The sequence below is a fragment of the Scyliorhinus torazame genome, chromosome 15 (assembly GCF_047496885.1).
Source record: "Scyliorhinus torazame isolate Kashiwa2021f chromosome 15, sScyTor2.1, whole genome shotgun sequence".
NCBI lineage: Eukaryota > Metazoa > Chordata > Chondrichthyes > Carcharhiniformes > Scyliorhinidae > Scyliorhinus > Scyliorhinus torazame.
In genome coordinates this window covers 25,044,815-25,067,735 of record NC_092721.1, presented here as the reverse complement: position 1 = coordinate 25,067,735, position 22,921 = coordinate 25,044,815, and positions in this window count along the sequence as shown.

Sequence of the window (22,921 nt, the reverse complement as noted above, 5' to 3'; positions counted from 1 at the left end):
GGACCGAGCATTTATACGGTCCGAAGTCCAGAGGCTGCTGAAGGAAGGCATCATCCAGGCTAGCAACAGTCCCTGGAGAGCCCAGGTGGTAGTCGTTAAGACCCGGGAGAAACAGAGGATGGTCATCGACTATAGTCAGACCATCAACAGGTACACTCAGCTAGATGCGTACCCTCTCCCCCGCATATCCGATATGGTCAATCGGATTGCACAGTACAAGGTCTTTTCCACCGTGGTCCTCAAGTCCGCCTACCACCAGCTCCCCATCCGTCCCGGTGACTGCAACTATACTGCCTTCGAAGCAGACGGGCGGTTATACCACTTTTTAAGGGCTCCATTCGGCGTCACGAACGGAGTCTCGGTCTTCCAACGAGAGATGGACCGAATGGTTGACCAGCACGGTTTACGGGCCACGTTTCCGTATCTCGACAACGTCACCATCTGTGGCTACGACCAGCAGGACCACAACGCCAATCTCCAAAAATTCCTCCAGACCGCTCACAGCCTGAACATCACTTACAACAAAGAAAAATGCGTGTTCTGCACCGATCGTCTAGCCATCCTGGGCTACGTAGTGCGTAAGGCCCCGACCCTGAACGCATGCACACCCTCATGGAGTTCCCTCTCCCCACTGTGCCAAAGCCCTGAAACTTTGCCTGGGCTTCTTTTCTTATTACGCCCAGTGGGTTCCACAATACGCCGACAAGGCCCGTGCGCTAATCCAGTCCACTACTTTTCCCCTGTCGACAGAGGCATGCCAGGCCTTTAGCCGCATCAAAGTGGATATCGCAAAGGCCACGATGCACGCCATCGACGAGTCCCTCCCCTTCCAGGTCGAGAGCGACGCATCGGATGTAGCTCTGGCGGCCACCCTCAACCAAGCAGGCAGACCCGTGGCCTTCTTCTCCCGAACCCTCCAGGCTTCAGAAATCCGCCACTCCTCAGTGGAAAAGGAGGCACAAGCAATAGTGCAAGCTGTGCGACACTGGAGGCATTACCTGGCCGATAGGAGATTCACTCTCCTCACTGACCAACGGTTGGTTGCCTTCATGTTCGATAATGCACAGTGGGGCAAGATCAAGAACGACAAGATCTTGCGGTGGAGGATCGAACTCTCCACCTTCAATTATGAGATCTTGTACCATCCCGGAGAGCTGAATGAGCATTCCGATGCCCTATCTCGCGGCACATGTGCCAATGTACAAGTGGACCGTCTACAAGCCCTCCACGAGGACCTCTGCCACCCGGGGGTCACTCGTTTCTACCACTTCCTTAAGGCCCGCAACCTTCCTTACTCCGTCGAGGACGTCTGAACAGTCACCAGAAACCGCCAGATCTGCGCTGAGTGCAAACCGCACTTTTTCAGGCCAGATAGAGCGCACCTGGTTAAGGCCTCTCGACCCTTTGAACGCCTCAGTTTGGATTTCAAAGGCCCCCTCCCCTCCACCGATCGCAACGCGTACTTCCTGAACGTCGTTGACGAATACTCCCATTTCCCTTTCGCCATCCCCTGCCCCGACATGACAGTGTCCACGGTCATTAAAGCCCTCGGTACCATTTTTACACTGTTCGGTTTCCCCGACTATATCCATAGCGACAGGGGGTCCTCCTTTATGAGTGATGAACTGCATCAATTCCTGCTCAGCAGGGGCATAGCCTCGAGCAGGACGACCAGTTACAACCCCCGGGGGAATGGGCAGGTAGAAAGGGAGAATGGAACGGTCTGGAAGGCCGTCCTGCTGGCCCTCCGGTCTAGGAGTCTCCCAATTTCCCGCTGGGAGGAAGTCCTCCCGGATGACCTTCACTCTATCCGGCCCCTGCTGTGCACCACCACGAATCAAACGCCTCATGAGCGCCTCCTCCTCTTTCCTAGGAAGTCCCCCTTTGGAACGCCACTTCCGACCTGGCTAGCAGCTCCGGGACCCATTCTGCTCCGGAAACATGTGCGGGCGCACAAGTCAGATCCGTTGGTGGAACGGGTGCGTCTCCTTCACGCCAACCCGCAATACGCCTATGTGGAGTACCCCGATGGCCGACGGGACACGGTCTTCCTGCGAGATCTGGCGCCCGCCGGAGCTACCCACACCCCCCCCCAACGCCAATCACCACCTCCTCACTCCCGCCGGTTCATCCCGCAGCCATCCCCTTCCCGGGGGGTTTGGTTCTCCTCCCTGATCCACCCAGGAGTAAGGACACAGGGGACAGCGCAACGCTCCCAGAGTCGACGGGACTCGAGCCAGTGCCACCACCACCACGCCCGAGACGATCGGAAAGGACGACCAGAGTGCCCATTCAGCTCATCGAATCACTTTAACTCTCAACGTTTTCAGTTATTGTGTCTTGTTATAGTTATGGCATCATGTCGACCCTGTTTGGCCCGTTGGCCCAGTTTTCAGTTATTGTGTCTTGTTATAGTTATGGCATCATGCCGACCCTGGTTGGCCCATTGGCCCAGTTGAAGCGATAATTTTGTGTTTTGTTCAAAGTTTTGTGTTTTGTTGCACAGTACCGACTCTGTAAACCCCTACCACCATGCGAACCACCATCCCGCCGGGTTCTTTTTCAATAAGGGGTGAATGTGGTGGTATGTATTAGGGGTAATACGGTATACCACGTGTCGACAGGCTATTGGTGGAGGGATGCCAGGTCCTGATAGGATCTGCCACCTACTGGACTCCACCCAGAAATGCCGGTATAAGAACCCAGCTTTTCCCTCCATTTCCCTCAGCAGCTGCATTCTGTAACCACGCTTCTGGGGATAAAGTTCTGCTTAATAAACCCTTCAATTGACATTACCTCAACCTGCCTCGCGTCATATTGACGGTGCTAAACTCCCACAGTCCAAAGTTGTGCAGGTTAGGTGGATTGGACAAGCTAAATTGCCTCTTAGGGTGAGGTTACAAGGTGGGAGATAGATCATAGGTAGGGTGGTTTTCAAAGGGTCGGTGCAGACTCGATGTGCCAAATGGTCTTTTCTGTACAGTCGGGATTCTGTGATTCTCACAAATAATGTTCATATTGCCTGCTCATTATCTTGAGTCATTAGCTGCATGCCTGTTCATGAGGGTGTGTCCAGTACCAGCTAACGGCACCCAGCACCTTTTAAAGGGGAGGTGGATTCTGTTGTAAGTAATGGAAACCAGATCTGTACATAGAAATGGCAGCAGCAAGCACTCAGAGGACACCCAGGTTTTCTGATGCTCCGGGCGGCACGGTGGTGCAGTGGTTAGCACTGCTGCCTCACGACGCCGAGGACCGGGGATCGAATCCAGCCCCGGGTCACTGTCTGTGTGGGGATTGCACATTCTCCCCACATCTGTGTGGGTCTCACCCCTACAACCCAAAAAGATATGCAGAGTAGGTGAATTAGCCACGCTAAATTGACCCTTAATTGGAAAAAAAGAATTTTGCACTCTAAATTTATTAAAATAAAGGTGTTCTGATGTGGCTTTGGGGCCCCTGGTACAAGCAGTAGACTGAAGGAGGGGCACCCTCCTTATAGTTATATCATGCATAATTCAGAGGGCAGGATAGAGGATGAGCCATTACCAGTACATGTGTACAGGAACTAGGGCAGAACGTTAGGCCACCACAAGTACCACTTTGCATCATATGGGCGGCACGGTAGCACAGCGGTTAGCACTGTAGCTTCACAGCGCCAGGGTCCCGGGTTCGATTCCCTGCTTGGGTTACTGTCTGTGCAGAGTCTGCACGTTCTCCCCGTGTCTGCGTGGGTTTCCTCCTGGTGCTCCGGTTTCCTCCCAAAAGACATGCTGTTAGGTAATTTGGACATTCTGAATTCTCTCTCTGTGTACCCGAACAGGCGCTGGAATGTGGCAACTAGGAGCTTTTCACAGTAACTTCATTGCAGCATTAATGTAAGCACACTTGTGACAATAATAAAGATTATTAGATTATTATACATTAATTTGCTGCAGAGAGTGTAAGTGCTGACTTTGAATATTTATGCGAGAGACGGAGGCTGATGCATGTATCTCAGATGCACTGGGCAGCTTACCAGGGAGGTTCTGCACAATATTACAGAGCATAAACAAATCCAACTTCAACCTGTGGCAAGGTCACATGTAGAGCATGGAGGCCATCCTGCATAACGTGAATCAGTCCATACGACGATGGCTCTCACCTTCATACTCTCCTGACAGCTCTCACAGCTGCCATCTCGGCTCTGGGGGCTATTGTTAATGGAGGCTTCGAGAATGTCAAGTTACTCCTGCACTCTGTTCTCACACAGGGCCACAGGAGAGCTGTGGAACAGTCCCAGGTGGGCCCCATGACATCTTGCACCCTGAGGAAGCCTGTCATGCAGTTGGTGCCTGCTTTGTTCACCCACTCTGCTCGAGGGTAAAACGTAACCAGTTGTCCTGATGCAGAAAACATCAGTGACCTCCTTGATACAGTGCTGGACCGCAAAATACAGTAGGTCTCTGACATTGACTGTTGCAGGATGAAAGGAACCAGTGGCATGGACATTAAGGGCAACCATTGCCTTATAAGCCACAGGGACGCCACACATATCCCTGGTGTGAGGTTAAAGTTATAGCTTCAGCGTGTGACATGGCTCCAGGATTGGCTCCTTGGTAAAGTGAAGATGCCTCATGCATTGCTCCTGAGCAAAGGTAATGCAGGATAAATGCTCCCACAAGTTAACCAACCGCCTGAACTGGTAAACCAACAAATAACAAAATAAATAACTTTGGTGAAGGGTACTGATAGGTGAGTTTAGCACAAGGCGAGTCACTTGTACAACATCAGGAAGGACTGTACCCTAATTTGAGCATATTATTGTATTTTCCACTATACCAATGTGCTCCAGACACCGAAGGAGAAGCTGATATCATTATGATGGACAGTCTACCTCTGGCTCATATGAATGTGTGCTCTCTGCCTGCCACATTCCATTGCTCATGCATCTATTTAGCATCAACCATTCTCGGCCATGGTTTCCAAAGCTTTTCACCACAGAGGGTTTTCCTTACCTTATGCCCTAGGCTTGTTGTAGATGAATTGATAAGATATCGATTGAAATTAAACGCCCATTATCATTCTATCATGTGACTATCAGGCTGGTGGAAGAGGAATTAGATGTAACTTATTCTCTTTCATCTCCCAATATTTACTTCATTGCTTTGTAATGTGTGCAAAATGGCAAATGATCGCTCAGTATCGCTGTGTCATTTTCCATTTCAAATCGGATCTCTTCAGGTATATTCTCTGTATACTTTTTTAAAATAAATTTAGAGTACCCAATTATTATTATTTTTTCCAATTAAGGGGCAATTTAGCGTGGCTAATCCACCTAACCTGCACATCTTTTGGGTTGTGGGGGTGAAACTCACGCAGACACGGGGATAATGTGTAAACTCCACGCGGACAGTGACCCAGGGCCGGGATTCGAACCTGGGTCCTCAGTGCCGCAGTCCCAGTGCTATCCACTGTGCCACCGTGCTGCCCGGTTCTCTGTATAATTCTGTTGAACCAGTTAACATGGCCCCTACTTGTTGGCCCATGTTTACCAGGGATGCCACAGATCCTTCACTATCAGGGCTGGGTATGCCACTACGATCTTGCTGTTTAGCATCAGATCTACTTCTCTGCGGTGTATGTTTCCATGTCGGCACATGTTTTGAGTGATGTGGTTATGTTTGGATATCACCAGCAGTTGGCTGAGTCCATTTGGCTCTATGAAGAAAGAACAAGGGGGGCATTTTATGCTCCCATTTTTGTCGTGCAGGGCCGGTGAAGCGAATAGAATATCTCGCGAGTCATCCAAGTCGTGTTTCACGTCGATGTAAAAACGTGACACAATCTCCCCCCCCCCCCCCTCAGGCCCCTCCCCAATGCCCACCAGTGACATATCGAGATACTCGCTGGTCAATATTGGGAACATCATTATAATACATTTACATTTCACGATAGGCCTGTATGCCTGAATCGTCCATTCCCAGAGGAAAACCCATTCATGTCGGAGTGAGGAATTACCACTAAGCTCCCTTGGTGTGCACCTGGCAAGCAAGCCTCCCTGAGGATCTCAGATGAGTGCATCGCTCAGGGCACTGCCCCCTGCCACTTACCCCGAGCACTGCCTGGGCACTATCCCAGCATTGCTCCCTGGTACTGCCCAGACACTGCCCCATGACAGTGCCCAAGAAGTGCCAGGTGGCAGTGTCCAGGCAGTACCAGGGGTAAGTGCCCGAGCAGTGTCGGGGGAAGTCACCAAATCAATGCCGGGGGATGGGGTTTGCAATGGGGGAGGGGTTCCTTTTGATCTTTTGTGCACTGCATTTTAAAAATTCCTTTAAAAGAGCAGCATGGTGGCACAGTGGTTCGATCCCGGCTCTGGGACACTGTCCGTGTGGAGTTTGCACATTCTCCCCGTGTCTGCGTGGGTCTCACCCCCACAACCCAAAGATGTGCAGGGTAGGTGGATTGGCCACGCCAAATTGCCCCTTAATTGGAAAAATGAATTGGGTACTCTAAATTTATACAAATAAAGAAAAGAAAACCTTTAAAGGAGCACCACGATCTTTACAAAATGAAGGCTAGGATTTTATGGACCCTCCTGCCCGGCAGGATATCATGGTCCCTCTGAAGTAAACGGCAATTTAAATGGCCTGCTACATCTGCCAGGGGAAACACCTGTGGCAGGGCGAGTAAATCCTGCCTTAAGTTGTGCAGGGGACCCACCCCTTGCCAATTGTTTTCAATGTTCCCCAATGGTATGGCGGAGAAGACTGCTATTGTGCCAGCGACTTCAACGCCGCTTTTCCTGCCCGCTATCGCACTCTGTCAGATACAGGGAAAATTCCTTCCAAAGAATTTTGTAATATGTACCTGTGCCTGTGGTAATTGTGTTGTCATTGCATGCATTGTTATGCACTTGTGCACACGTTGAATATTTGATATAACGTACGATTATTTGATAAACTTGTCGACCTTGCTGTCCCAAAATCTCTCGATTCTTTCTCTTGAACAAATTAATCCATAACTTCCTCATTTGAAGGACAAGTATCCACCCCAAAGCATTGCTGCAGATGTTCCTCTGTATCGTGTTCTAGGTCCAACCATTTTCAAGGGTTTCATTAAAGATCTTTGCTTCTTCAGAAGGTCAGAAATGGCGATGCTCACTGATGATTGCACAGAGTTCAGTTCTAATCACAAGCCTCAGATAATGTACCAGTCTATGTTTCCATGGCTTAAGACCGACACAGCATTCAGGTTTGGGTTGATAAGTGGCAGTAACAAGCTCATCACTATCCAGGACAAAGGAGCCCACTCGACCATTAACCCACCTGCCACTTTAAACATTTATTCTGTCCATTACAAGTACACAATGGTGACAGTGTGCTCCATCTACTAGATGCACTATATCAACTCTCCAAAACTCCGACACCAGCACCTTCCAAATCATCCAGAAGAACAAGGACATGGGCATTCTCATCCAAGTCAGAGACCATCCTGAATTGGAAAAGTCTGCCATTCTTTCACTGCTATCAGACTAAAACACCAATACTCCCTCTCTAACGTGGTTTTGGTTGGATCTCTACTGCATGGGCTTCAGGGGTTCAAGAAGGCAGCTCAGCCGCTTCTCAACAGCAATTAGAGACGAGCAATAAACACTCGTCTGTCAAGCGATCACATGAATGAATAAATAAGTTCAAAGTCCTATCTGTCCTAACTTGATGCCATAACATTCAGGGGGTGCAGGGTGGAGAGTCAGAGCTACAGAGTGGGATTTTCCAGTCCCTCCCACCGTCAGGAACTTCCAGTTCTGCTGAGGTGAATGGCGATTTAAATGGCTAACTGCTGGGACGTCCCGACCACAATGCTGCATTGTCTCTTTGATATGAATTCTTCAATGCAATTTGTTGCTTGCAGCATTGTTGCCATAGGCATCAGTCTTGTCTTTGAACATAAGACCAGTGGGATTGAGATATGGGATGGAATGCCCCGCCTGTTACGATTCAGTTTTCCCACCAGCAGGGCGTCGGTTTCCCGGCGGCATGGGGTGGTTTCAATAGGAAGACAGAATCCCGCTGCCAGCGAACGGCGCGGAGCAGAGAAACACGCGGCTGGGTAGCGGGGAATCCAGTCCATTGCCCCAGAACTTTCTCTTTCTGCTCTTGCGCTGCCAACATTTTGCTGACAGAGCAACGAGAACGACATTTGTACTTTTGGCCTTCTTTCAGCAACATAGCCTGAGGCAACTTGGTGACTCACCTGCAGAAATTCATCGCTGCACCATAGCTCTACAATTATTGACCTGGTAGAGGTCTACAAAATTATGAGGGGCATTGACAGAGTGGATAGTCAGAGATTTTTTTCCCAGGGAAGAGGGGTCAATTATTAGGGGGCATAGGTTTAAGGTGCGAGGGGCAAGGTTTAGAGGAGATGTGCAAGGCAAGTTTTTTACACAGAGGGTAGTGGGTGCCTGGAACACGTTGCCGGAGGAGGTGGTGGAAGCAGGGACGATAGTGACGTTTAAGGGGCATCTTGACAAATACATGAATAGGATGGGAATAGAGGTGTACAGATCCCGGAAGTGTAGAAGATTTTAGTTTAGACGGGCAGTATGGTCGGCGCAGGCTTGGAGGGCCGAAGGGCCTGTTCCTGTGCTGTACTTTTCTTTGTTCTATTATCTCATTTACATTGGACCCAAATTTACAGTCAAAATACTGGTGAAGTTAATGGTGTTCAAACTGCATACTAAATTCTAAACAAGGGCAGGTGCACGATTAGATGCAAAAATCTGGAATTTACTGCTCAACTTGTGCTTCTCTGCTCGCTTCCCAAAAATAGCACCAGGTCTGTCTTCCCATTGAAATGAATTGAATGGTATGAAATTCCTGTACTCACACGGCAGATATGAATTTAACTGGCCGCAGAAAGATGCTGCTTGTAAAATATTTACAGGGCTACAAGTGTTAATTACTTCCAAACTGCCTCACTGGCACTGAAAATTATCCAGTGTAAGGGTTAAGCAACATTCCTTCAGGTTTAATTGTTGCTGGGGATTTTCTTTTCGAATTGAGAGATTTTTAAACCCCATTTTTGCCTTTCTCTTTTGTCTCTTCATTGCATCTCATCTTTCTTTCCATCTCTTTATTTTGCTTTGTGGATCTGATTTAACATTGAATTCATAATTTCAATTTGCACTCCCTGGTTCAGACTCTGCACTTCTCATTAACGATTCTTCAATCTGATTGGTTACGGAGGTACAAGGTTCCCTGTCCTGTTCACTCAGATGCCCTCTAGAGGGTGCCCCACTTGCAGCAACTTGCCACTTAAAAGTTCATGGAAATTAAACCAACAAGGATAAATCTAACTAATCATTGCCCCCATTTGTTCACAAATTAGAGGGAAGTCCAGCATATAATCATGTTGCTATTTTCACTTGCAATGTCTTTTTACTTGCTACACCATTCTTCATTCAATGCAGCTAATTTAGCATTTTCATTAACAGCAACAACTTTGTGTCAACATAAGTATTGTCTCTTACTTACAATAATATTGCCACTTTATCTTTGTGTCCTTCTTTATGTTATGCACATCCTTCTAGACCCTAATTAGAGGCAATATTGACCCTGTCTCTGATACACTGCCACACTCCTATCTTTTTTGCATACTGCTCCCCCACAAAAAACTGCTATTGTGTTGACCTCTAACTGCACTTCATAGCACTTCCAGGGCCTCACAGCTATATCAACTTTGCCTCTGTTGGTGTTCCGACAATAATTGTGCACTCCACAGCTGGATTATCGAACTTTTTGACATTTATACTGGTTAACAGGTTCATTAGCTGCTTGAGGAGCATTAAAAGATCATCATTACAGCTGTGTTGCAATTCACTGTGACTCTCTCATCCAGGCTAGCAAAATGGGAATATGGTTTTATTAGCAATGAATTAGCGTTAATTAATCCAATTCTAATTCATCATAGATAGGTACAGAATAGATGCCGAAAGGTTGCTTTTTCTGGCCAGAGACTCCAGAACTCAGAACACCAACAGATCGATCATAACTTTATTGAATGGTGGGGCAGGCTCGAGGGGCCGAATGGCTTACTTCTGCTCTTATTTTGTATGTTTGTATGTTTGTAAATAGGGCACTGATTTTTGCCACAACAGAGAGCATCTCCGCCATGGCAGAAATAGTGCAAGTGGCCAAAGATTATACGTTTTATTCCCGAAAATGGCAATTTGCATTTTTGCAAAGGTAGGAATGAGGGTGGGGTGCATTTTGCACATGTGCATTTTACAGAGGCTGCTGGTCATTTAAATCATCAGCTACCTCCACTGAAGTGGGATTTTGGTAGCCTTGGAGGGTGAATCCTGAAGTGTGCAGATTAGATCAGGTACGAGTAGGTCTGGACTGACGGGATTTGTTTGGATAGCCAAGAAAAGGCGCCCTTTGTAGGAGGTAAGGTACCTTTTGGAAAGTAGACGTATATGTATATGTAAACGGTACATAGACGTATTACTGTCTAGCTATTGCAACTGGAAGCAGGCCTTTCAAAATCACCATGAAATGTCAGAAGCAACTGTCAAAGAGACCTGTCAAAATGTCAAGACGGACTGTCAAGACAAGCTGCCCTGACCACGTGGCAAAAATGTTGGGTGGACCTGTCAAAGGAAGCTGCCAAAGGAAACTGTCAAACTGTTAGTATATTTAAAAGTCCTAACCTATAAATTTATCTGAAGTGCTTAAAATATATTCCTTGCTATTTTCTTTTGTTTGCTGACGTGCTTCTATTAATGCCTTCATACATGACTGATTTCACAACCATCCATTATCACAGTAGGGTGCCTGCCTTTCACAGTTTAACAGCTACAAGTGGTTTTAGACTCTTTGAAGTGGAGCTAGAAATTGCAAAGCTTCTTGTTATAAGGTATTGAATGAAATGCATTGTTGTTATGAGGCTTTTTTAAATTTAAGGAATGTAAATGTAGTGAATGAACTTTTATTCATAACAGCATTTTTGTCAATATAATGAAATCTGCAATAGACAGTTCGACTTTTATTTTATAGAGCTTAATTTTATCTCATCTCTGCATGGACCCTGAAGTCTGTCCATGGTGGATACTGAATGTGTTGGCATAGGTTGGCACTAAGTTAGCTTAAGGACTATAAGGGCTCATTAGAGTTGGGTAGAGGGGCAGGGGTAGATATGGAAGGTATGAAGGGCTATGGAGATTGGCAGAAGAGCAGAGGTTGGATTGTAGGGTATCATGGGCTGTATGGGGTGAGAGGAGAGGCTTAGTTTGGTTTGGAGGATACAGGTGACATGGGTTGGCATGGTTGGGGCATGAAGAAAATGTTGGACACAATGCCCAGACTGCTTCCTCGCCCAGATGCCGTCTCAGTATTCCAGGGCTGTACACCCCAGTTTCTAATCCAGCACCACTGCTCCCACCCCTGTTCACCTCCCCCACCCACTTAATTGAATAAGGAATAAGGTATTGAGCATTTAGGACAGATAGGAGGAATTTCTTTCATTCAAGAATGTTGGTAATCTTTCTAAATCTCTTCCCAAAGCGTTGTGCATGCCCTGTCATTGGGTTTACTCGCGGTTGATTGCCATTGGGGCATCATGAAAGCATGAAAGAGTCATAGAAATGCGGGTTATTTCATCCCTTTCTTTATCCATTAGACATATCTGTCCATGATAGTAGGGGTAGGTGTGATCACAGCACAATCCTTGTGAAAGCAGAGAGGTGATTTTCACCTACCTACTACGCTCAATCGGAGACCAAATGAAAAGAAATAAACTCCTGTGATAGATGTAAGACTGTTTCAGTAGTAACTATATATACATGTACAATTATAGTCAGCAATAAATACACAAAGGTATGAGCACCCTCTGAATAATCATGTCAACATTAACAGGCACCAGGTGGTAACCTTACAGTAGAACAATCTCAATGTAAACTTGTAAGGGTTAATCAAGAGATTGATGGATGGCAGGGTAGCGCAATCTAATCTTTTTTTAAAATGTGTTCCTTTCTCAGAGTTACAAAGCCAATGTGCCGAGTGGACTGAACAAGCCCTTAATCCATCTCCTTGCCTGCTCCAAAAAACAATTCAATTCATGGTCTCCAGACAAGGGACAGAGCAGATCCATCCTGACAAGAACAGATATTACACCTGATCTCATGCTTGATCTTAGCCAAAAGGCCAACAACCTAACCTTCATCGCCTGCAGTGAAGATTTCAACTCCTTCCATCATCTCTCAAGATGGTTCATGTTAAGCTGAAGCTAGCATGGAACCACCTCAAGGGTTGAACTGACTAAAGTAGTCAGCCAAAGCTAATGTGTGCAAAAGGGAACAGCCCCTCTTCTGCCCATTCTCCTACTTGACTGTCCATTTTTATACCTTATATTAGGGACTAGTGGATATCTTACATCAATCATTCAGTTGTCCAATTAGCACAGTGATACTCAACACAGTCCCCTCCCAGCCTGGCTCCAGTCTCATTAAAAGCATCTTTGCTTGAAAGAGCTGTCTCCTTTGTACAAACAGCGTGTTTATATATGAAAGATATGGCCCTTTCTCTCAAACTCTTATCACACTTACTCAAATGTATATTTTATGCCCTTAACTCGATGATGGCACTTATGCAAACACCTTGTACATCTTGGCTAATACCTCCTTGTGCTTGCTGAAACAGATTTCTGGGAGCATGTTTAGCCAGTGGGAGAGAGTTTTTTAAAATCATGTTAAACTTCATTTATCTTATAAGGTCGTCAGACCAACATTTCGTAAAATTGTACTCCTCTAACAACACTGCAAAGATTAGCTCCAAGTAATAGGTGCAGTGCTGTAAACTATGTGACTGCTGTAATAATACTAATATATCTGACCCGAGCAATAGATTCCGATCTATTCCTATAGTACTCTTGAAGTATTTTAATTTACAATATGACTTATTGAACAACTCTGGTGTGCCCTTGTTAAAACTGCAAAGGAGTAAACATCTCCTGTTGTAACCTTACAATAACTTTGCCAGTATTAGGTACAGCATTACTGCTGTAATAAATTTATAGTAAGCCAGTCTCGAGGAGTAGGTACAGTACTATTTCTGTAGTAATCAAATGGTAAATCTGCCTCCTGTAATCAATATCAAATTATGCCTCGAGCAACCGCATAGTAAATCAGTTTTCAGCAATAGATTCAAAACCATTACCGTTGAAACCTTATTGCATAGCAGCCTCCAGTAATAGGAGCAGGCTACTTCTATAGTAATGCTTGAACAAAATAGTCATAAGCAATTTAACAGAATGCTTTATTTCCCATAATCTCGATTGGATGCTCTCCATTCATTTGTTAGTAATTTACCTTAAATAGATAAATGAATGAGAATGTGACAACTGTATATCAATGTTAGTACCTTAATCTTTCATAAGTTGCACAACAAATTATATTTAAATGAAAACATGATCTGTTAACCTCTGTCAATTATAATTTTAAAAATCAATTTTCAAATCCTCCTTATTTAAATCTTCACTAGTTAAAATTTTGCTGATCATTGAATGTTTTCAATGTTTCTTAAATTCTCTCCTCTCTTGAGAGTTTAAAGATCAAGAACAAATTCCAACACCACTACCTCTTCCAACTGACTGTTCTTCACGTGTGAATATAGGCATGGACCTAGAAATTCCTTAGCCTTATTCCCTTATCTCAGGCTCTAAATGGGTGCCTGAAGCATCCCATGTGGCAGGTAGAATGGGAGCTTATTACATGCTGGATGTGCCTTACTAACCATATTGGTAAAGGCAGGTAAAGTGAAATCCCCTGGTTCATGTCTGATATAAATGTTAAGCCCTTTGCAAATGCAAATTGAGAGTCTATACTATGCCTGTCTTATGATGTCTTTGTCACATTGGATGTTCTGAAAAAACATGACCTACATACGACTGACCTAGTGCTCTGTCCTTAAAGGGACCACCACTTAAACCCAAGTGTGCGACGATGGGGAGAGAAATGATCAGGAGGGAGAGGATCCAATTCCCTATTAGGATCACACCTTTCACTCTCCCAATTCCCTTTTCCTTGCTTGACTGGCCCCTCTCCCTTGACATGCCCGCTCCCCTCCTTCCACCACCCCCCATCACTTCTTCATCGCATCCTTTTCTCCCGATCAGACAGCTTTAATGATGTTTTATTATTGTCACAGGTAGGCTTACATTAACACTGCAATGAAGTTACTGTGAAAATCCCCTAGTCGCCACACTTCGGCGCCTGCTTGGGTACACAGAGGGAGAATTCAAAATGTCCAATTCCCCTCACCTGACAAGCACGTCTTTTGGGGCTTGTGGGACGAAAACGGAGCACTCAGAGAAAACCCACGCAGAGACAAGGAGAACGTGCAGACCCCGTACAGACAGTGACACAAGCCGGGAATCGAATCCAGGGCCCTGGCGCAGTGAGGCAGCAGTGCTAACCACTGTGCTACCGTGCCGTCCTATTGTGCTACCATGTCCCCCTCGTTCTCCTGATCAGGACCAGGGAGAGAAATCATGGGATTTGGTGCTCCTCCCCTTTCCAGTCCCCTTAACCCCTCAGGCTCCCTTAACCCTTGACCTCAATCATGCATGTTGAACTCATGTTCAGCTGTCTGAGGTTAAGATAGGATGCAGATTATAGCTCTAAAATGGCAGTACTGGCACCAAGTCAATGTTAGTAAAGTGAGGGAGATAGATACTGTTCTCTGCAGCAAAGAGCGAGATGCCAGAAGGCTGTGCTGCCTGCCTGGTGACAGGTTTCGGGACATCTGCTCAGGACAAGGAAATAGACAAATTGCAGAAAAAGGTCTTGGATTGGGGGAGAGCAGACTTTAGCAAAATAAGGCAGGATCTGGCCAAGGTAGATTGGAACACGTTACTGGCGGGGAGTGCGGTGAATGTATTATGCCAATAATCCACCATTATACTTGTATCTGTATCTGTGCTATGCTGTTGCCCTTGTGGGCTCCTCCTATGGGCCATTGTATGGCATTATCCATAGGTGAACATGTTGGGGCTTGTATGGGCTCCTCCCCTTGAAGGGCAGTACAAAGAGTAATCGATCTGTAGGCGGTTCTCTGTATTGGATCAGTCGCAGGCAGGCACTGTTCTAAGTTGATTAAAGCCACGGTTTACTTCTACTCTTGTCTCGAGTGAATTGATGGTCGCATCAATTTAATCAACTTAAACGCAACTATGGAATCGGCCCTCAAACCTGACCGACTGGAACTCGATCCGCAGGCGAAATAAATTTTTTCGCACTGGCTCCGCTGCTTCAAGGTCTATCTCGCAGCCTCCTCCACGCCTCCCGTCACCGACGAACAGAAGCTGAGCCTCCTCCACGCACGGGTGAGCCATCGAATCTCTGTTCAACTCGACAAGGCCTCCTCCTACGCAGACGCCCTCGTGATGCTCGAACGCCTCTATGTATGGCCCGTGAACGAGGTCCACGCGCGACACATCCTCACCACTCGCCGCCAGCGCCCTGGGGAATCACTAGAATACTACCTACGCCACCTCAAAGACCTCGCACGCAGTTGCAACTACCAGGCCGTTACGGCCACTCAACATATGGAACTCGCCGTCCGAGATGTCTACGTGGCGGGAGTCCAGTCCAACTACATGAGACAGCGTCTACTTGAAAAGGGGGCCCAGGACCTGGATCAGACGGTAAAGTTAGCCTCCTCTCTGGAAGAAGCATTCCAGAGCCTGAACGCATTCCCGGCTGACCACGCGACCCCCTCGTGGACCCCTGACCAAAGACTACCCCAGGCCTGTGCCGCACGGCCGCCCGCCCACCATGGGGGGCTTCCCTGCTATTTCTGCAGCCAGTCCCGACACCCCCGGCAGCACTGCCCGGCCCATAACGCAGACTGCAGCAGCTGTGGAAGAAAAGGACATTTTGCCGAAGTTTGCCTGGCCAGGTCCAAGAACTCTAACTCACAGGCCCAATCCTCAGACTCACAGGCCCACAGACCCCGCAGTGTGGCAGCGTTTCTGCTGACTCCACCCCCTGTAGACGCGTCATCAGCCTTGTGCTATCCATGGGGGCAGCCATCTTCCAGCCCTCACAGCACGTGCGACTCACGGGGGCCACCATCTTGGCCATCCTCCCCCACGCGGCCGGCCACGTGCGATCCATGGGGGCCGCCATCTTGGATGCCACCTTCCTCACCGCCCGCCACGCTCGACCAACGGGGGCCGCAATCTTGGCCGCCATCTGCTACGCCGCTCGACGTTTACGATCAACAAGGGCAGCCATTGCGGAACCGCCCCAGCACCTCTGACCACTCCGGCTACCCGCAACTCAGCGCGGTCACCATGGACCAGTCGCGACCCAAGCACCTCCGGAGCTCCATGATGACCGTCCGGGTAAACGGGCATGAGACGCCTTGCCTTTTCGACTCCGGGAGCACAGAGAGCTTCATTCACCCGGACATGGTAAGACGCTGCTCGCTCCCAATCTACCCGGCGCAGCAAACCATCTCCCTCGCCTCTGGGTCGCACTCGGTGAAAATCCGAGGGTGCACTATCACAACCCTAGCAATACAGGACACCGAGTACGCCAATTTTAAATTATATGTGCTCGCAGACCTCTGCGCTCCTCTCCTATTAGAACTAAATTTCCAATGCAACCTCAGGAGCCTAACCCTGAAGTTCAGGGGGCCCCCACTCACCATATGCAGCCTCGCGACCCTAAAAGTCGACCCTCCCCCACTCTTCGCAAACCTCACCGCCGACTGCAAACCAGTCGCCACCAAAAGCAGGCGGTATAGCATACAGGACAGGACTTTTATCAGCTCCGAGGTCCAGCGACTCTTGCGGGAGGGAGTCATCGAGGCCAGCAATAGCCCCTGGAGAGCTCAGGTGGTGGTCGTCAAGACCAGGGAAAAGAACCAGGTGGTTGTAGATTACAGCCAAACCTTAAACCAGTACACGCAACTCGATGCGTACCCCCTTCCCCGGATTGTAGACATGGTAAACCAGATCACACATGACCGAGTGATCTCCACGATGAATCTGAAGTCTGCATACCACCAGCTCCCAATCCGCCCGGAGGACCGCCACTACACGGCTTTTGAGGCAGATGGCCGCCTTTCCCACTTCCTCCAGGTCCCCTTTGGCGTCACGAACGGGGTTTTGGTATTCCAAAGAACAATGGACCGAATCGTGGACCAGTACGGGCTGCGGGCCACATTTCCGTACTTGGACAATGTCACCATCTGCGGCCATGTTCAGCAGGACCACGACGCCAACCTCCACAGATTTCTCCAAACCGCCCAAACCCTAAACCTCACGTTCAGCAAGGAGAAATGCGTTTTCCGCACAACCAGACTAGCCATCCTCTGCTACGTCGTGGAAAACGGGGTTCTAGGACCCGACCCTGACCGTATGCGTCCCCTCCTGCAACTCCCCCTCCCCCACTGCCCCAAGGCCCTGAAGATGTACCTTGGGTTCTTTTCATATTATGCCCAGTGGGTCCCCAACTATGCGGACATAGCTTTGACAAAGGATCATCTGGACTTGAAACGTTAGCTCATTTCTCTCTCGGCAGATGCTGCCAGACCTGCTGAGATTTTCCAGCATTTTCTCTTTGGTTTCAGATTCCAGCATCCGCAGCAATTTGCTTTTATCCAGGGGCATTAGGGAAGTTCAGAAAGTGCAGGATGGAGCTTAAGAAAGAAATTAGGAGAACAAAGAGGGGATCTGACAAATCTTTAGCTGGTAAAAGTAGGAAGAATCCCAAGATATTCTATAAGTATATCAATGGGAAGAGGATAACTAGGGAAAAAAGTAGGGCCCATTAGGGGCCAAGCGGGAATTTGTGGGTGGAGCCAGAGGGCATTGGTAGGGTGTTAAATGAATATTTCAGATCTGTCTTCACCCAAGAGAATGAGGAGGGAGATATAGAACTCGGGGAGAGAGACTGTGAGGTTATTGAGCAAGTTGTCATAGGGAGGGACAAGGTATTGGAGGTTTTGGCAGGCTTACAAGTGGAGAAATCTCCAGGTCCAGATGAATCGTGTCCCAGGTTGCTGTGGGAGGTGAGCGAGGAGATTGCAGGGGCTTTGATCCAAATTTTTAACTCTTCTCTGGTTACGGGGAGGTGCCAGATGACTGGAGAACCACAAATGTGGTCCCACTATTTAAGAAAGGCTGTAGGGATAAGCCAGGGAACTACGGCTGTGGTGGGGAAACTAATGGAGAAAATTTTGAAGGAGAGAAGCTATCTTCACTTGGAGAGGCAAGATTTGATCAGGAATAGTCAGCATGGCTTTGTCATAGGGAGGTCATGCCTAACAAATTTGATTGAATTTTTTGAGCACCTGCCTAAGTTTGTAGATGAGAGTCGTGCAGTTGATGTAGTTTACATGGATTTCAGCAAATCTTTTGACAAGGTCCCACATGGGAGACTTATAAAGATGGCAAATGCGCATGGGATACAGGGGAACTTGATAAGGTGGATTCAAAGCTGACTGAGCTGTAGGAAACAGAGGGTGATGACAGACGGCTGCTTTAGTGACTGGAAGCCAGTGGCATAGTGGGATCTGTGCTGAGTCCCCTATTATTTGTCATTTATATAAATGACTTAGATGCCTATGTGGGGGGGTGGGACCAGTAAGTTTGCGGATGACACAAAGATAAGCCAGGTGGTCAACAGTGAGGCTAAAAGTTTTGGGTTACTTGAAGATAAAGACGGATGGTCAGATGGGCAGAAATGTGGCCGATGGAATTTAATCCAGAAAAATGTGAGGTGTTACACTTTGGAAGGAACAATTTGACAAGGAAATATTCAATGAATGGCACCACACTGGGAAGTCATGAGGAACAAAGAGACTTTGGTGTGTTTGTAAATAGATCTCTGGGGCGAGATTCTCCGACCCCCTGCCGGGTCGGAGAATCGCCGGGGGCTGGCGTGAATCCCGCCCCCGCCGGTTGCCGAATTCTCCAATTCTCCGGCACCGGAGATTCGGCGGGGGCGGGAATCGCGCCGGTTGGCGGGCCCCACCACCCCGCGATTCTCCGGCCCGGATGGGCCGAAGTCCCGCTGCTAGGATGCCTGTCCCGCCGGCGTGGATTAAACCACCTCTCTTAATGGCAGGACAAGGCGGCGCGGGCAGGCTCCAGGGTCCTGGGGGGGGGAGGGCGCGGGGCGATCAGACCCCGGGGTGTGCCCCCATGGTGGCCTGGCCCGCGATCGGGGCCCACCGAACCGCGGCGGGCCTATGCCATGGGGGCACTCTTTTCCTTCCGCCTTCGCCACGGTCTCTACCATGGCGGAGGCGGAAGAGACTCCCTCCACTGCACATGCGCGGGGATGCCGTGAGCGGCCGCTGACGCTCCCGCACCGCCCGGCAATGTCATTTCCGTGCCAGCTGGCGGGGCACTTCTGCCAGCTGGCGGGGCGGAAATCAGTCCGGCGCGGGCCTAGCCCCTCAAGGTTAGGACTCGGCCGGTCAAGGGGCAGAGGATTCCGCGCCTTTGGGGCGGCGCGATGCCGGACTGATTTGCGCCGTTTTTGGCGCCGGTCGGCGGACATCGTGCCGATACCGGAGAATTTCGCCCCTGAAGACAGAAGGGCAGGTTAATAGGTGGTGAAAAAGGCATATCGTACACTTGCCTTTTTCAATCGTGGCATAGATTACAAAAGCAAGGAAGTCATGTTGGAGTTGTACAGAACTTTGGTGAGGCCACAGCTGTAGTACTGTGTGCAGTTCTAGTGGAAGGATGTGATTGCACTGGAGGGGGTGTAGAGGCGATTCATTATGATGTTGCCTGGACTGGAACATTTAAGTTATGAAGAGAGGTCAGATATGCTTGTGTTGCTTTCACTGGAACAGAGAAGACTGAGGGGTGGCCTGATCGAGATGTACAACATTATGAGGGGCATGGACAGGGTGGATATGGAACAGCTGTTCTCCTTAGTTGAAGGGTCAGTTACGAAGGGACGCAGGTTTAAGGTGAAGGGTGGGAGGTTGAGGGGGGATTTGAGGAATAACTTTTTTACCTACAGAGTGGACGGTCTGGAACGCACTGTCTGAGAGAATGGTAGCGGCGGATTGCCTCTCATCCTTTAAAAGGTACCTGGATGAGCACTTGGCATGCCATAACATTCAAGGCTATGGGCCAATTGCTGGCAAATGGGATTAGGATTGGCAGATCAGGTGCGTTTCATGCAGCGGTGCAGACTCGATGGGCCGAAGGGTCTTTTCTGCACTGTATTTCTCTGTGATTCTGTGAAATTAAGAAGCAGAACCTCAAAGGTGACAATCTCTGGATTATTACCTCAGCCACATGCAAATTTCCCCCAGTTCACGGGGCACTGGCACCAGTACGGGAGAAAGTTGGGGCTGTACTGTTGGGACGGTCTACACCTGAACCATGCTGGGACTAGTGTTCAAGCAGATCGAATAATTAGGGTAGTAGTGAGTGCTTTAACCTAAACAAGGGGAGTGAGGGACCGAGCTTGATTCAAGGCTGCAGACTATAATAGTCTCCTGCCTTGCTGCACGGTAGCACAGTGGGGACGGCATGATAGCACAGTGGTTAGCACTGCTGCTTCACAGCGCCCAGGTCCCAGGTTCGATTCCAAGCTTGGGTCACTGTCTGTGCGGAGTCTGCACGTTCTCCCTGTGTCTGCGTTGCTTTCCGGTTTCCTCCCACAAGTCCCGAAAGACGTGCTGTTAGGTAATTTGGACATTCTCAATTCTCCCTCTGCGTACCCGAACAGGTGCCAGAATGTGGCAACTAGGGGTTTTTCACAGTAACTTCATTGCAGTGTTGATGTAAGTCTACCTGTGACAATAAAGATTATTATTAGTATTAGTATGGGAAATGAGTGTCATAGAATAGGAGGAAGGGACAGAAAGATAAAACCTAGTAATACACCTAGTAATAGTCAAGACTGCATGTTACAAAGATAACAAAAATAAATGAAAGGCTCTATATCTGAATGGGCGCAGCATTCGTTACAAGGTAAATGAACTGATAGCACAATGGAAGTAGATAAATATGACCAGGTAGTCAGTACAGAGATAATTATGGCCAGGTAGTCAGTGCAGGGTGACAAGGATTGGGTCCTGAATATTGAAGGGTATATGGTATGCAAGAAGAATAGGAAGCTAGGTAAAGGTGGAGGGGTACACTGTTAATCAAGGGTGGCATTTGTGCAATAGTTAAAGATTACCTTTGTTCAGGAGGTCAGGATGTAGAATTGGTTTGGGTGGAGGTAAGGGATAGTCTGGGAAAGAAGACATAAATGGGAGTGGTCTACAGGCCCCTAACAACAACCACAATGTAGGACAAAATATGCAAGAAGAAATATTGAATGCTTGTGATAAAGGAATGCCAATAATCATGGATGATTTTAATCTACACATAAACTGGAAAAATCAGATCAGCAATAGTAGCCTGGATGGAGAGTTCACAAAATGTTTTTAAGGTCGTTGATCAGAGCAGCACATCCTGGAACCAACCAGAGAGCAGGTTATATTATACTTGATATTAAGTAAAGTGACAGGGATTAATTCATGATCTCAGAGTGAAGGCACCCCTAGGTAGCAGTGAACACAATATGATTGAATTTTGCATTCAGATTGAAAGGTAAAAGATTGGGTCCAGCTAGTATTTGAAACTGAAATAAAGACCGCAATGAGAGTATGAAAGTTGATCTAGCCGAAATGAACTGGGCTACTAAGTTAGGGGATACATCAACAGAGAAGCATGGCAGGCATTCAAGGGGATATTTCAGAATATTCAGAATAAGTATATTCCCAGTTTAAAGAAAAATTCAAAGGGCAGGGCCCACATCTGTGGTTAACTAAGGAGGATAAGGAAAGCATTGAACTTCAGAAAACAGCACATCATTGTGAAAAGATAAGTGACAGGTCAGATGGTTCATCAGAATATAAAGAACGGCAGAAAGTGACTAAAAGGCTGGTCAGGAGAAAGAAAGTAGAGTGAGAACAAGGCCGTGAACCTGATTACCATACGTTTGAATTAATTTTAATATTCGTAAATGGCTGAATGTCATTGCTTCATTCAGCCTCTCCCCCAGCCTTTCCTGGTGTGGCGTAACGGAACACCAGCGGGAATCACTACTGCTTTCCAAATACGGAAACCAGTCATGGTGACCACACCGAAGGCTCGTGGATGAGTATAGCCCCCGGGTGGTGAGGGACATGCCCGGGCAATGCCCTGGCACAGACCCTTGGCACCCTGGCTGCGCAAACCTCTGTCTTCTAGTCGGGATGTTCGAATATTGGGGGTTGGAAGGGGGGGGGGTTTCTCAGTTTCTTCAATTTTGGGTTGGGGTTTCCCACCTGATCTATCATGCTAAAAATTGAGGCTGCGCAGGGAAAGGCCCTTAACTGGAAAATGAGTGGCCATAAGGACCTTAATTGAGGCAAGTATGAGCTTCCCGCCCGACGTCCTGCCTCCCCCGGCATTGAATCGCGTCCGTGTCTGGGTGGGCGGGAAACTGGAGGGAATCCTGCCCATGTGATAACGCGCTCCCTCTCCCCCTCCCCCATGTCTCCGGCCTGCCGGGCGGGTGCAGGGGGAGGGGTGGGTGTGGAAGCGTACAATTCGGGTCGGAATGCTCAAACATTTTTTAAAATGTATTCTTTCGTGGGATGTGGACGTCGCAGGCGAGGCCAGCATTTGTTGCCCGTCCCCAATTGACCTCGAACTGAGCGGAATTTTAAGAGTCAACCACGTTGCTGTGGATCTGGAGTCATGTCTCGGCCAGACCAGGTTAAGATGGCAGATTTCCCTCCTTTAAAGGACGTGAGTGAGCCAGATGCAATTGGTTTTAGTTGTCATGATTATGAATACTGAAAGTATCTTTGTATTCTCGACTTGCTTATTTATTTATTTATTGAACTTAAATTTCACGAGC